The 10,459-nt window shown below is 43.4% G+C and overlaps 1 protein-coding gene across 1 annotated transcript in view; it reads right to left on the reverse strand.

Moving 5' to 3' along the window:
* LOC309555289 (sphingosine 1-phosphate receptor 1-like) overlaps positions 1–4,153 on the reverse strand; it is a 63,779-nt gene extending 59,626 nt beyond the window's left edge. Inside the window, exon 1 of the mRNA XM_082257192.1 lies at positions 3,967–4,153. The gene's annotated coding sequence lies outside the window, so the exon portion shown is untranslated. The remainder of the gene's footprint in view (positions 1–3,966) is intronic.
* Positions 4,154–10,459: the final 6,306 nt, after the last annotated feature.

Consider the following 10,459-nt stretch of genomic DNA (forward strand, 5'->3'; position numbering starts at 1 on the left):
TTATCTGTACAATGCAATGACCTGCAACAGCTACAATTCATTTCCCATCAATACTAAAACTGGTAATAGCGGAAATCCTCCTAAACCTTGTGGACAGCCTTCCCAGAAGAGTTGAAGCTGTTATAGCTGCAAAGGGTGGGCAAACTCAATACTGAACCCTACGGACTAAGACTGCGATGCCGTTAAAGTTCATGTGTGTGTAAAGGCTGGTGTCCAAATACTTTTGACAATATAGTGTAAATTGCCATATCATAATCACGGGGCGAATACAACATTGGGTTCACTACCTGAGTATCAGAACAAATGTTTCATTTATTTAGGGTTCGATTCATTTATTACTGGAGACAAATTTTAGATTGACATCATTCCACGAACTCTCTGAAGATCTTAAAAAAAGAATTGTTGCTCTACATAAAGATGGCCTAGGCTATAAGAAAATTGCCTGAAACTTAGCTGCAGCAAGACCATAAAGCAGTTAACAGGACAGGTTCCACTCAGGACAGGCCTCGCGATGGTCAACCAATGAAGTTGAGTGCACGTGGTGCTCAGCGTCATATCCAGAGGTTGTCTTTGGGAAATAGATGTATGAGTGATGCCAGCATTGCTGCAGAGGTTGAAGGGGTGGGGGGGTGGGGGGTCAGCCTGTCAGTGCTCAGACCATACGCTGCACACTGCATCAAATTGGTCTGCATGGCTGTCATCCCAGAAGGAAGCCTCTTCTAAAGATGATGCACAAGAAAGCCCGCAAACAGTTTGCTGAAGACAAGTAGACTAAGGATATGGATTACTGGAACAATGTCCTGTGGTCTGATGAGACCAAGATAACCTTATTTGGTTCAGATGGTGTCAAGCGTGTGTGGCGGCAACCAGGTGAGGAATACAAAGACAAGTGTGTCTTGCCTACAGTCAAGCATGGTGGTGGGAGTGTCATGGTCCGGGGCTGCATGAGGCGGCACTGGGGAGCTACAGTTCATTGAGGGAACCATGAATGCCAACATGTACTGTGATATACTGAAGCAGAGCATGATCCCCTCCCTTCAGAGACTGGGGCGCTTGACAGTATTCCAACATGATAATGACCCCCAAACACACCTCCAAGATGACCACTGCCTTGCTGAAGAAGCTGAGGGTAAAGGTGATGGACTGGCCAAGCATGTCTCCAGACCTAAACCCTATTGAGCATCTGTGGGGCATCCCCAAACGGAAAGTGGAGGAGCGCAAGGTCTCTAACATCCACCAGCTCCATGTCTTCAACATCCACCAGCTCTGTGATGTCATCATGGAGGAGTGGAAGAGGAGTCCAGTGGCAACCTGTGAAGCTCTGATGAACTCGATGCCCAAAAGGGTTAGGGCAGCACTGGAAAATAAAGGTGGCCACACAAAATATGGACACTTTGGGCCCAATTTGGACATTTTCACTTAGGGGTGTACTCACTTTTGCTGCCAGCGGTTTAGACATTAATGGCTGTGTGTTGAGTTATTTTGAGGGGACAGCAAATTACACTGTTATACAAGCTGTACACTAACTTCTTTACATTGCAGCAAAGTGTCATTTCTTCAGTGTTGCCACGTGAAAAGATATAATAAAATATTTACAAAAATGTGAGGGGTGTACTCACTTTTGTGAGATACTGTAACATAACTATTTCTAACTAAACCTTGACCTGGCTTGCTTCAAAAGCAGGCGTTTCATGAGCACTATTGAAGCTCCACCAACACCTGTCAAAAGTATGCATCAAAATTGACCCGACATGTGCCGTTTGCCAGACTTTGCCACTCCCCAAATGCTTTCAGTGATGTCAATGTAAACGCACTGTAAACACATCACAAATGCCCATGTGGTGTTTACAGCGCATTTGAGATGCGTTTAGAAAGCGTTACAAGCCGAGATAATAATAATACAAAAATCCATGCAAACAAAAACCAACACAGATGTGCAGATGCAAACGCATCGAAAACACGCCATTAATGCATCTTAGGGCTCTTTCACACAGGCGTTACATTTTAAAACAGCCTAAAAGCAAATTAACGTACCTATAGCATTAATGAGCATTTAGGATGTGATTTACAGGCATTCATGTTGTGTTAGGCAACGCTTCTCAAACGCCAGGTGCGTTTTTGATGCTTTGCAACCGCACTGAACGCCATAGGCGCGTTTACAGTGTGTGTAAAGTGTGGTTGTTGTGCGTTTCAATAGAAGTGAATGAAGACAGTTGTAAAGTGTCAATGCCTTCCAAACTCTGCAGGCAGCGTTATTTTTGCAGCAAAGCAATGCTAACGCTGCAATGTGACCACTTCCATCCGCTCCCTATTGTAACAATTCTGAGTGGCATCGATAGGCGTTCGGGAAATGTTAAAAATGCGACCCAACCGCCTATTTTCAACGCATGTGTGAGCATGCATGAAATCGGTAGTAAACTGCAGCTTTTTAAAGAAAAAAAAAAAAAACCTGCAAGACAATGGCATTATGTGCTCATTTACATTGCATACTAGCACATTATGAAATGCTAACCTTAGAACAAAGCCTTCCAGCGGCGCGCTGTCATCGCTGACAGAGCTTCCACCTTCACCTGGTCTTCCTTCCAGATTTTCGTGCCCCGGCCGTTTAATTGGCCGAGCCATGATGAAGTCACTCCCGTGCATGCACGCAGGGGTCACGGCCATGGCACAGAGCTCTAAAGGGACGTCACAGGTATGCCATCCCTAAAGAGCGCATGTGTTGGTGACGTCACCAGCTGCATGCATACATTGAATATGTCCTTAACAGTAAAAGTTTATTAGATATAGGAGATGTTTAGGACTGTACAGCACCTACATGTAAGCCTTATTATATCACTTTATTTGCATCAATGGGAGCTAAAATGTCTTTGCATATCTAATTGAGCCCTAATCCCTGGTTCACACTGGTGCGGTTTTGAAATCGCGCTACTTCAGCAAGATTTCAAAGCTGCAGATTTGCACCTCCGATTTCATTACGGCTTGCGACTTTTTTTTATCAGGAGTCTATGCAAGAGATAAATGAAAAAAGTAGTGCAGGAACCTTTTTCAAAGTTGCGGCAATTTTAACGGTTCCATTGCCAACAATTAGGTACGACTTGTCATGCTATTTGAAACTGTGGTGTGAATGAGGGCTAAGGGAACAAAAAAAAAATGTTTTTTTTTTTTTTTTGTTTTTTTTTTTACTGTAACTAAGCATATCTTTTTATAATAAATTCTTTATTATGGTAAAAAAAAAAAAAAAAAAAACATCTGCTCCAATAAAAGAGAAAGGAGTTTATGAAAATAGACGATAACCGATGCCGTTGCCCATAGCAACCAACTTTATCCTTTCATCAGGAACAAAGATGCTTAACTACCTAACTGCAGCCGAGGAAGCAGTTGTTTCTAGCAACCAGATTCCTTGATTGATTGGAAAGAGGAAACCCAACTGGTTGCCCCAAGGTATCAGAAGGACTACCGTGGACAAAAAATCACACCGGTTCCTCAAAAGAATCTGAAGGACTTCCATGGACAAAAGACCAAACTTGCCTAATTTTTTCCCCTTTATTCCAGTTTTCATTAATCAGCCCCTACAGATCTGCAGAAAAAAAACCCAACTATTTCTCCCGCTAATCTATCTATTGTGCCAATCCCGGGATGAGGTAATGTTCATCCATCAATTAGTCCTTTCCCGACAAGAGGTGACAAGTGGCTACAACCCTGGGAAAAGACGGTTCAGCAGGTCCAGGAGAAATAAGGCAAAGCTTACACTCTACTATACTAGAACTATATGAAAGGTATTCCACATCTGGATTGAATATCACACTGGGAGCACTGGATGGATGCTGGTTTAAGGGGAATGGTGAACATTTTACTTGCATTCCATCGCAATGTGCTGCAGGCTGTCAGGGGAACAGGAGGAAAACTCCATGAAAAGTTTTGTTGGTGAGATGGACAAAGGCAAGCAATAAAGCAGTGGGGACCTACCTTGCACAGCAAAGTTTTGTCTGCTAAATCCAAACTTCAGATGAGGAGAGAGGGTGACCCCAGCCCTGTGCCTGCTCCAGGCAGCAGATAAGACTGAGACCTCCTCCTGTAGGGATCCAGCTCAGCTCTGCCCTTCCCCATCCTCTATGCTGCTTACATATGAAAAGCCTGCCCAGCTTTGCCTGTCCTCATATATCAAACTATCTTTCCTCAACCCTTGTCTAACACAAGTCTGTATCTGCTTAGCGTCCTCCCCCTGCTCACTCACACACAACCTTCTCTTCTCTTACTTTACATCAACCTTTCTAACTCAGAGGAACCCCTTAAATACTTTGCGGCTCTCAGGGAACCCCTGCTAACAATTACTATATCTACAGCTCATGGTACATTTGTGTGGACAGTGAGCTGCAAAAAAGAAGAGATAAAAGAATAAAGAATGAAGGGTACTTGGCGTATGACTGTATATATTTATTGCATTTTGTAAAGGTTTGGATGTATAGTGGTGCTAGCTGCTTCCTTCCTATTGTATATAGAGTTGAGAAATAGGTGGTTTATACACGGGAATAGTGCGGAAAGTTGTTCACATTTTAAAGAAGAGATAAAAGAATAAAGAGATAAGGGTACTTGGCGTACTTGACACCAGGGGCTGCTATAAACAACAACATCTTTTTATTAATAATAATAATAATAATAATAATAATATTTAATAATACTACATAAAACAAATAATAGCCGGAAAAGAAATGCAGACAGTGAAAATTGTAATCTATACACACATGGTGGTCAGTGGAGAAATGCGCACTTACTTTAATGATCCATGGAAAGGTACTTCTATGTTGGTGGTCAGTGAAATGCTCTACTACATTGGTATTTAGTGAAATACTTCTTTACATTGGTGGTCAGTGAAATTCTCCCTTACATTGGTGGTCAGTGAAATTCTCCCTTACATTGGTGGTCAGTGAAATTCTCCCTTACATTGGTGGTCAGTGAAATGCTCCTTACATTGGTGGTCAGTGAAATGTTCTTTTACATTGGTGTTCACTGAAATACGTTTTTACATTAGTGGTCAGCGAAATTCTCCCTTACACCAGGGGTCAGTGAAATGCTCCTTACATTGGTGGTCAGTGAAATGCTTCACTACATTGGTGGTCAGTGAAATACATCTTTACATTGGTGGTCAGGGAAATACATCTTTACATTGGTGGTCAGTGACATACTTCTTTACATTGGTGGTCGGTGAAATTCTCCCTTACACTTGGGGGGGGGGGGGTCATTGAAATGCTCTTTACATTGATGGTCAGTGAAATATTTCTTCACATTGGTGGTCAGTGAAATTCTCCCCTACACTGGTGGTCATTGAAATGCTCTTTACATTGGTGGTCAGTGAAATGCTCCTTTACATTGGTGGTCAGAGAAATTCTCCCTTTCACTGGTGGTCAGTGAAATGCTTCTTACATTGGTGATTAGTGAAAATTTTCCATTCACTTGTGGTCAGTGAAATGCTGCTTACATTGGTAGTCAATGAAATGTTCCATTACATTGGTGGTCTGTGAAACACTTTCCTATATTGATGGTCAGTGAAATGCTCCCTTACATTGTTTTTTTATTGGTAAAATGCTCTCTTACATTTGTGGGAGGAAGATCCTCTTGGTGGTCAGTGAAATACTTCTTTACATTGGTGGTCAGTTAAATGTTCCTTTACATTGGTGGTAAGTTAAATACTCCCGTTCCCCACATTGGTGGTCAGTGAAATGCTTCCCTAAACGAATTGTCAGTGAAATTCTCCTATAAGTTGGTGCTCCCTACATTAGTGCTTCCCGACATTAGTGGTCAGTGAAATGCTCCTCTACACTGGTGGTCAGTGAAATGCTTCCCCACATTGGTGGTCAGTGAATCGCTCCCTTATAATGGTGGTCAGTGAAATGCTCCTCTACATTGTTGGTCAGTTAATTTCTCCTTTAGGCTGGTGGTCAGTGAAATGCTTCCCTACATTGGTGGTCAGTGAAATTCTCCCTTTCATTGGTGGTCAGTGAAATGCTCCTTTTCATTAGTGGCCAGTGAAATGCTCTCTACATTGGTGGTCAGTGAAATGCTTCCCTACATTGGTGGTCAGTGAAATTCTCCCTTTCATTGGTGGTCAGTGAAATGCTCCTTTTCATTAGTGGCCAGTGAAATGCTCTCTACATTGGTGGTCAGTGAAATGCTTCCCTACATTGGTGGTCAATTAATTGCTCCTTTACGTTGGTGGTCAGTGAATTGCCCCCCTACATTGGTGGTCAGTAAATTGCCCCCTTGCATTGGTGGTCAGTAAATTGCTCCCTTACGTTGGTGGTCAGTGAATTGCTCCCTTATGTTGGTGGTCAGTGAATTGCCCCCCTACATTGGTGGTCAGTAAATTGCTCCCTTACGTTGGTGGTCAGTGAATTGCTCCCTTACGTTGGTGGTCAGTGAATTGCTCCCTTACGTTGGTGGTCAGTGAATTGCTCCCTTACATTGGTGGTCAGTGAATTGCTCCCTTACGTTGGTGGTCAGGGAATTGCTCCCTTACGTTGGTGGTCAGTGAATTGCTCCCTTACATTGGTGGTCAGTGAATTGCCCCCTTACATTGGTGGTCAGTGAATTGCTCCCTTACGTTTGTGGTCAGTGAATTGCTCCCTTACATTGGTGGTCAGTGAATTGCCCCCTTACATTGGTGGTCATTGGTAAAGTGTCCCCTTTGTGTTTGTTGAAATCTCCTGTGTTCTCATTATATGCTCTAAAATAGTATCATTTAGTTATAAAATGATCATTTATTTTGTCTGGTTAAAGCTAAAAACATATTTTGTTTTGGATAGAGTGGTGAGGGGTCAGAGCTTTTGCCATCTGTGCTCCCACTGGGGTAATAAAGCTGCCCTAAGATGGCCATTTTTTGGTCAGCCAGAGGGCTGGATGAAGAATAACCAAAGGGATTATTTTCTCCATACAAGAGACGTAGATGAAGAAATCCCTCACCAGGACATTGTACTTTGCCAGCAGTACCCACCACTGCCAGAAGTCTATCAAACAACTCATTGCAACACAAATGCGCTTCTGGAAGAATGGTCAAACATTCCCATAGACACACTCCTAAACCTTGTGGACAGCCTTCCCAGAAGAGTTGAAGCTGTTATAGCTGCAAAGGGTGGGCCAACTCAATATTGAACCCTATGGACTAAGACTGGGATGTCATTAAAGTTCATGTGCGTGTAATGGAAGGTGTCCCAATACTTTTAACAATATAGTGTATATGTGCTGTGTATGCAGTAAGTAGGCTCAATATATTTCGCAGTGCTCAGCAGAAACAAAGTTTCTCACACAAATGGTCCCATGCAAAATCTTTATACAAGGCTGATTTCATTCAAATTATTTATTGTATGCAAATTATTCTACCGTAAATTTATAAGGCATCTTTGGTTCTTCAATTTATTTACCCCACGGAAGGAAAAGGCATTTTAGAGTGAAAAGGAAAATCTCACTTCTCACTTCGGCGAGGGAGGAGAAAACATTTTTGTACGAGAAAATGAAAGTTTGGAAAGTCTAAGAAAACATAACGATCGGAGCTGCCGATGCCAGCCGCCAAGTGTTTATAGGATGAAGAGTTGAGAATGCCTTCACGTATAGAGAAATCTTTTAGCTGCTCAACTCTTTTTTCTCTGCAGTGTCCGGGTTTCTTTAGACTTCTGTTTATGCCTTCAATGAGGGACGTCATGCTTCATGCCGCTCATGCCTTTCCCTGTCTGATACCAGGTGCAAATACCTTTTTCATGATTTTGTTGTTGTGATCACATGTAATACATTGCCTTAGGCTTCTTTTACATTTGTGGCACAGGGGGACTAAACCAGGTGGTTGAGCCATGGTTTTAACACCCCCTGACCGCCCACTGAACAGCAACATGCAGGCACTCCCAGCTGTACACATTTTTATTTTTCTTAAGCCATGGTGTATGAACACACTGAAACTAACACAGGTGTATAAAAAAGTGCACAGGGTGTGCGGAAAGTCCACCTCCCGAAGAGGACAGACCATTACCTTGATCCCCCGGGGTGCAAGACTCCTGACAGGGACTAGGGTACTCACTATGGCCTGCCCAGCCAGACCCCGTTCTCCAGGGGAACTGCCAAAACAGCCCACCTCAAGTACTAGGTGGGGCTCCCTCGAAGGGGGACCCCATGAGAGAGGGCGAGCTAAGCCAAAAGGCCATATCCACCCCCTCCCAAGACTTTCAAGGTAGGCCTGAGGACCCTCACCCTACTCATCGTGAAGTTTCGTGAAGAAAATTGAGAAAGCAAAGGTGACAAACTACAAAGAAAATAAACACACAGTGGGGAAAGTGCATAGTGTCAAGGTGCATTAACTTGACAGGCCCTTCGGCCAGGAATAAAAAATTCCTCTGGTCCCAGCCAAAGGGCCCATCCCAAGAGGCAGGTGCGAAAAAAGTGTGTTTGGTTCAGTGACCAAGGTGCCAAAAACTCAAGGTGAGCTCCCCCAACAGTGAGACTTATGGCATCCCAGGGGCACATACACCACCTTTCAGTTCCGGTCTTCAGCCAGACCAGCGTAGTCCATTCCTACCAGGAGGCATCGGAACTCAAACAGCTTAGGGAGAGCCTGCCTTCAACTGGGGACAAGCCTTTTGCAAAGCCAGATTCAACCCAGGAGGAAAGGCCCTCCCACCGCCGTCGCTATTCCTTACCAATTACATCCAGGAGCAGTACTAACCGGAAATTGGCGAAAGCGGCTTTCTCGCTCCCTTCAAACTGATAGGGGCGGATCACATTCAAATCAGGAGGCAATGGACCCTTCCTGATCCCCAGTTACGTCCCTGCCGATACTAACCTTCAAGGTCCATACCAACTGATAAGAACAGATACTACACTTGATCTTAGCCAAAAGGCTGAGAAGATTTTTCAAATAAGATCATTTTGGTTTGTCAAAAATACCTATTGTTACATATCTGATATATGCTGTGAACATAGGTCTCCTGTAAAATGTATGTAGAGCCAAAAACTTTATTTTGTTTTGTTTCGAAGTGGGGAAGGATCAGAATCCCTGACAGGTTTTTTTTTTGCTGCTTTTCAGGCCTCTGTTAGAAAGTTACCCCCACTTCCTGACTTGCTGACAACTTATTACTAGACAGGAAGTGAGGGAAAATCCCTTCCTCTGATTGGTTGTTTCCACTGTACATAGCTTTAGGGCCCCTTTGCATGTTTGCATTTTTGTTCCTTCAAATCAATGGAAACGCATCAAAGATATTCACCGATCAGCCATAACATTATGACCATTGACAGATATGAAGGTGGGCTGCTGAGGACAGTAATGTGAAGTGGGGGGGGGGGGTGGGGAAGGATATGAGGCTAGCTTTATAACATTGCTACCTGTGTTCTGCATGTAGGCAGCCCATTCATTTCATTTTGTGTAATTGTCAGTATAGAAATTAGGTAGGTCAGTGTAGTGATCAGGTTGGTTAGTGAAGGAATAAGATTGGTCAGGTAGGTCTCTGTAGTGGTCAGGTAGGTCTGTGTAGTAATCAGGTAGGTCTGTGTAGTGTTCAGGTAGGTCTGTGTAGTAATCAGGTAGGTCTGTGTAGTAATCAGGTAGGTCTGTGTAGTGTTCAGGTAGGTCTATGTAGTAATCAGGTAGGTCTGTGTAGTGTTCAGGTAGGTCTGTGTAGTAATCAGGTAGGTCTGTGTAGTGTTCAGGTAGGTCTGTGTAGTAATCAGGTAGGTCTGTGTAGTGTTCAGGTAGGTCTGTGTAGTAATCAGGTAGGTCTGTGTAGTGTTCAGGTAGGTCTGTGTAGTAACCAGGTAGGTCTGTGTAGTAATCAGGTAGGTCTGTGTAGTAAACAGGTAGGTCTGTGTAGTGTTCAGGTAGGTCTGTGTAGTAATCAGGTAGGTCTGTGTAGTGTTCAGGTAGGTCTATGTAGTAATCAGGTAGGTCTGTGTAGTGTTCAGGTAGGTCTGTGTAGTAATCAGGTAGGTCTGTGTAGTGTTCAGGTAGGTCTGTGTAGTAACCAGGTAGGTCTGTGTAGTAATCAGGTAGGTCTGTGTAGTAAACAGGTAGGTCTGTGTAGTGTTCAGGTAGGTCTGTGTAGTAATCAGGTAGGTCTGTGTAGTGTTCAGATAGTTCTGTGTAGTGTTCAGGTAGGTCTGTGTAGTAATCAGGTAGGTCTGTGTAGTGTTCAGGTAGGTCTGTGTAGTGTTCAGGTAGGTCTGTGTAGTGTTCAGGTAGGTCTGTGTAGTAATCAGGTAGGTCTGTGTAGTGTTCAGATAGCTCTGTGTAGTGTTCAGGTAGGTCTGTGTAGTAATCAGGTAGGTCTGTGTAGTGTCACGCTGCCATTTAATGCAAATAAGTAAAAGCAGGTAAATATAAAGTGCTTATGAGTGAACAAAAGTGCTTATAGTGTCCAAATAATGTCCAAATCATTTTACCTGCATCAGCGGTATTCCTTCTTTTTTTTAATGGGGTTGCTTCTTA

This window comes from Pelophylax lessonae, assembly GCF_965119305.1.
Source record: "Pelophylax lessonae genome assembly, chromosome: 4".
NCBI lineage: Eukaryota > Metazoa > Chordata > Amphibia > Anura > Ranidae > Pelophylax > Pelophylax lessonae.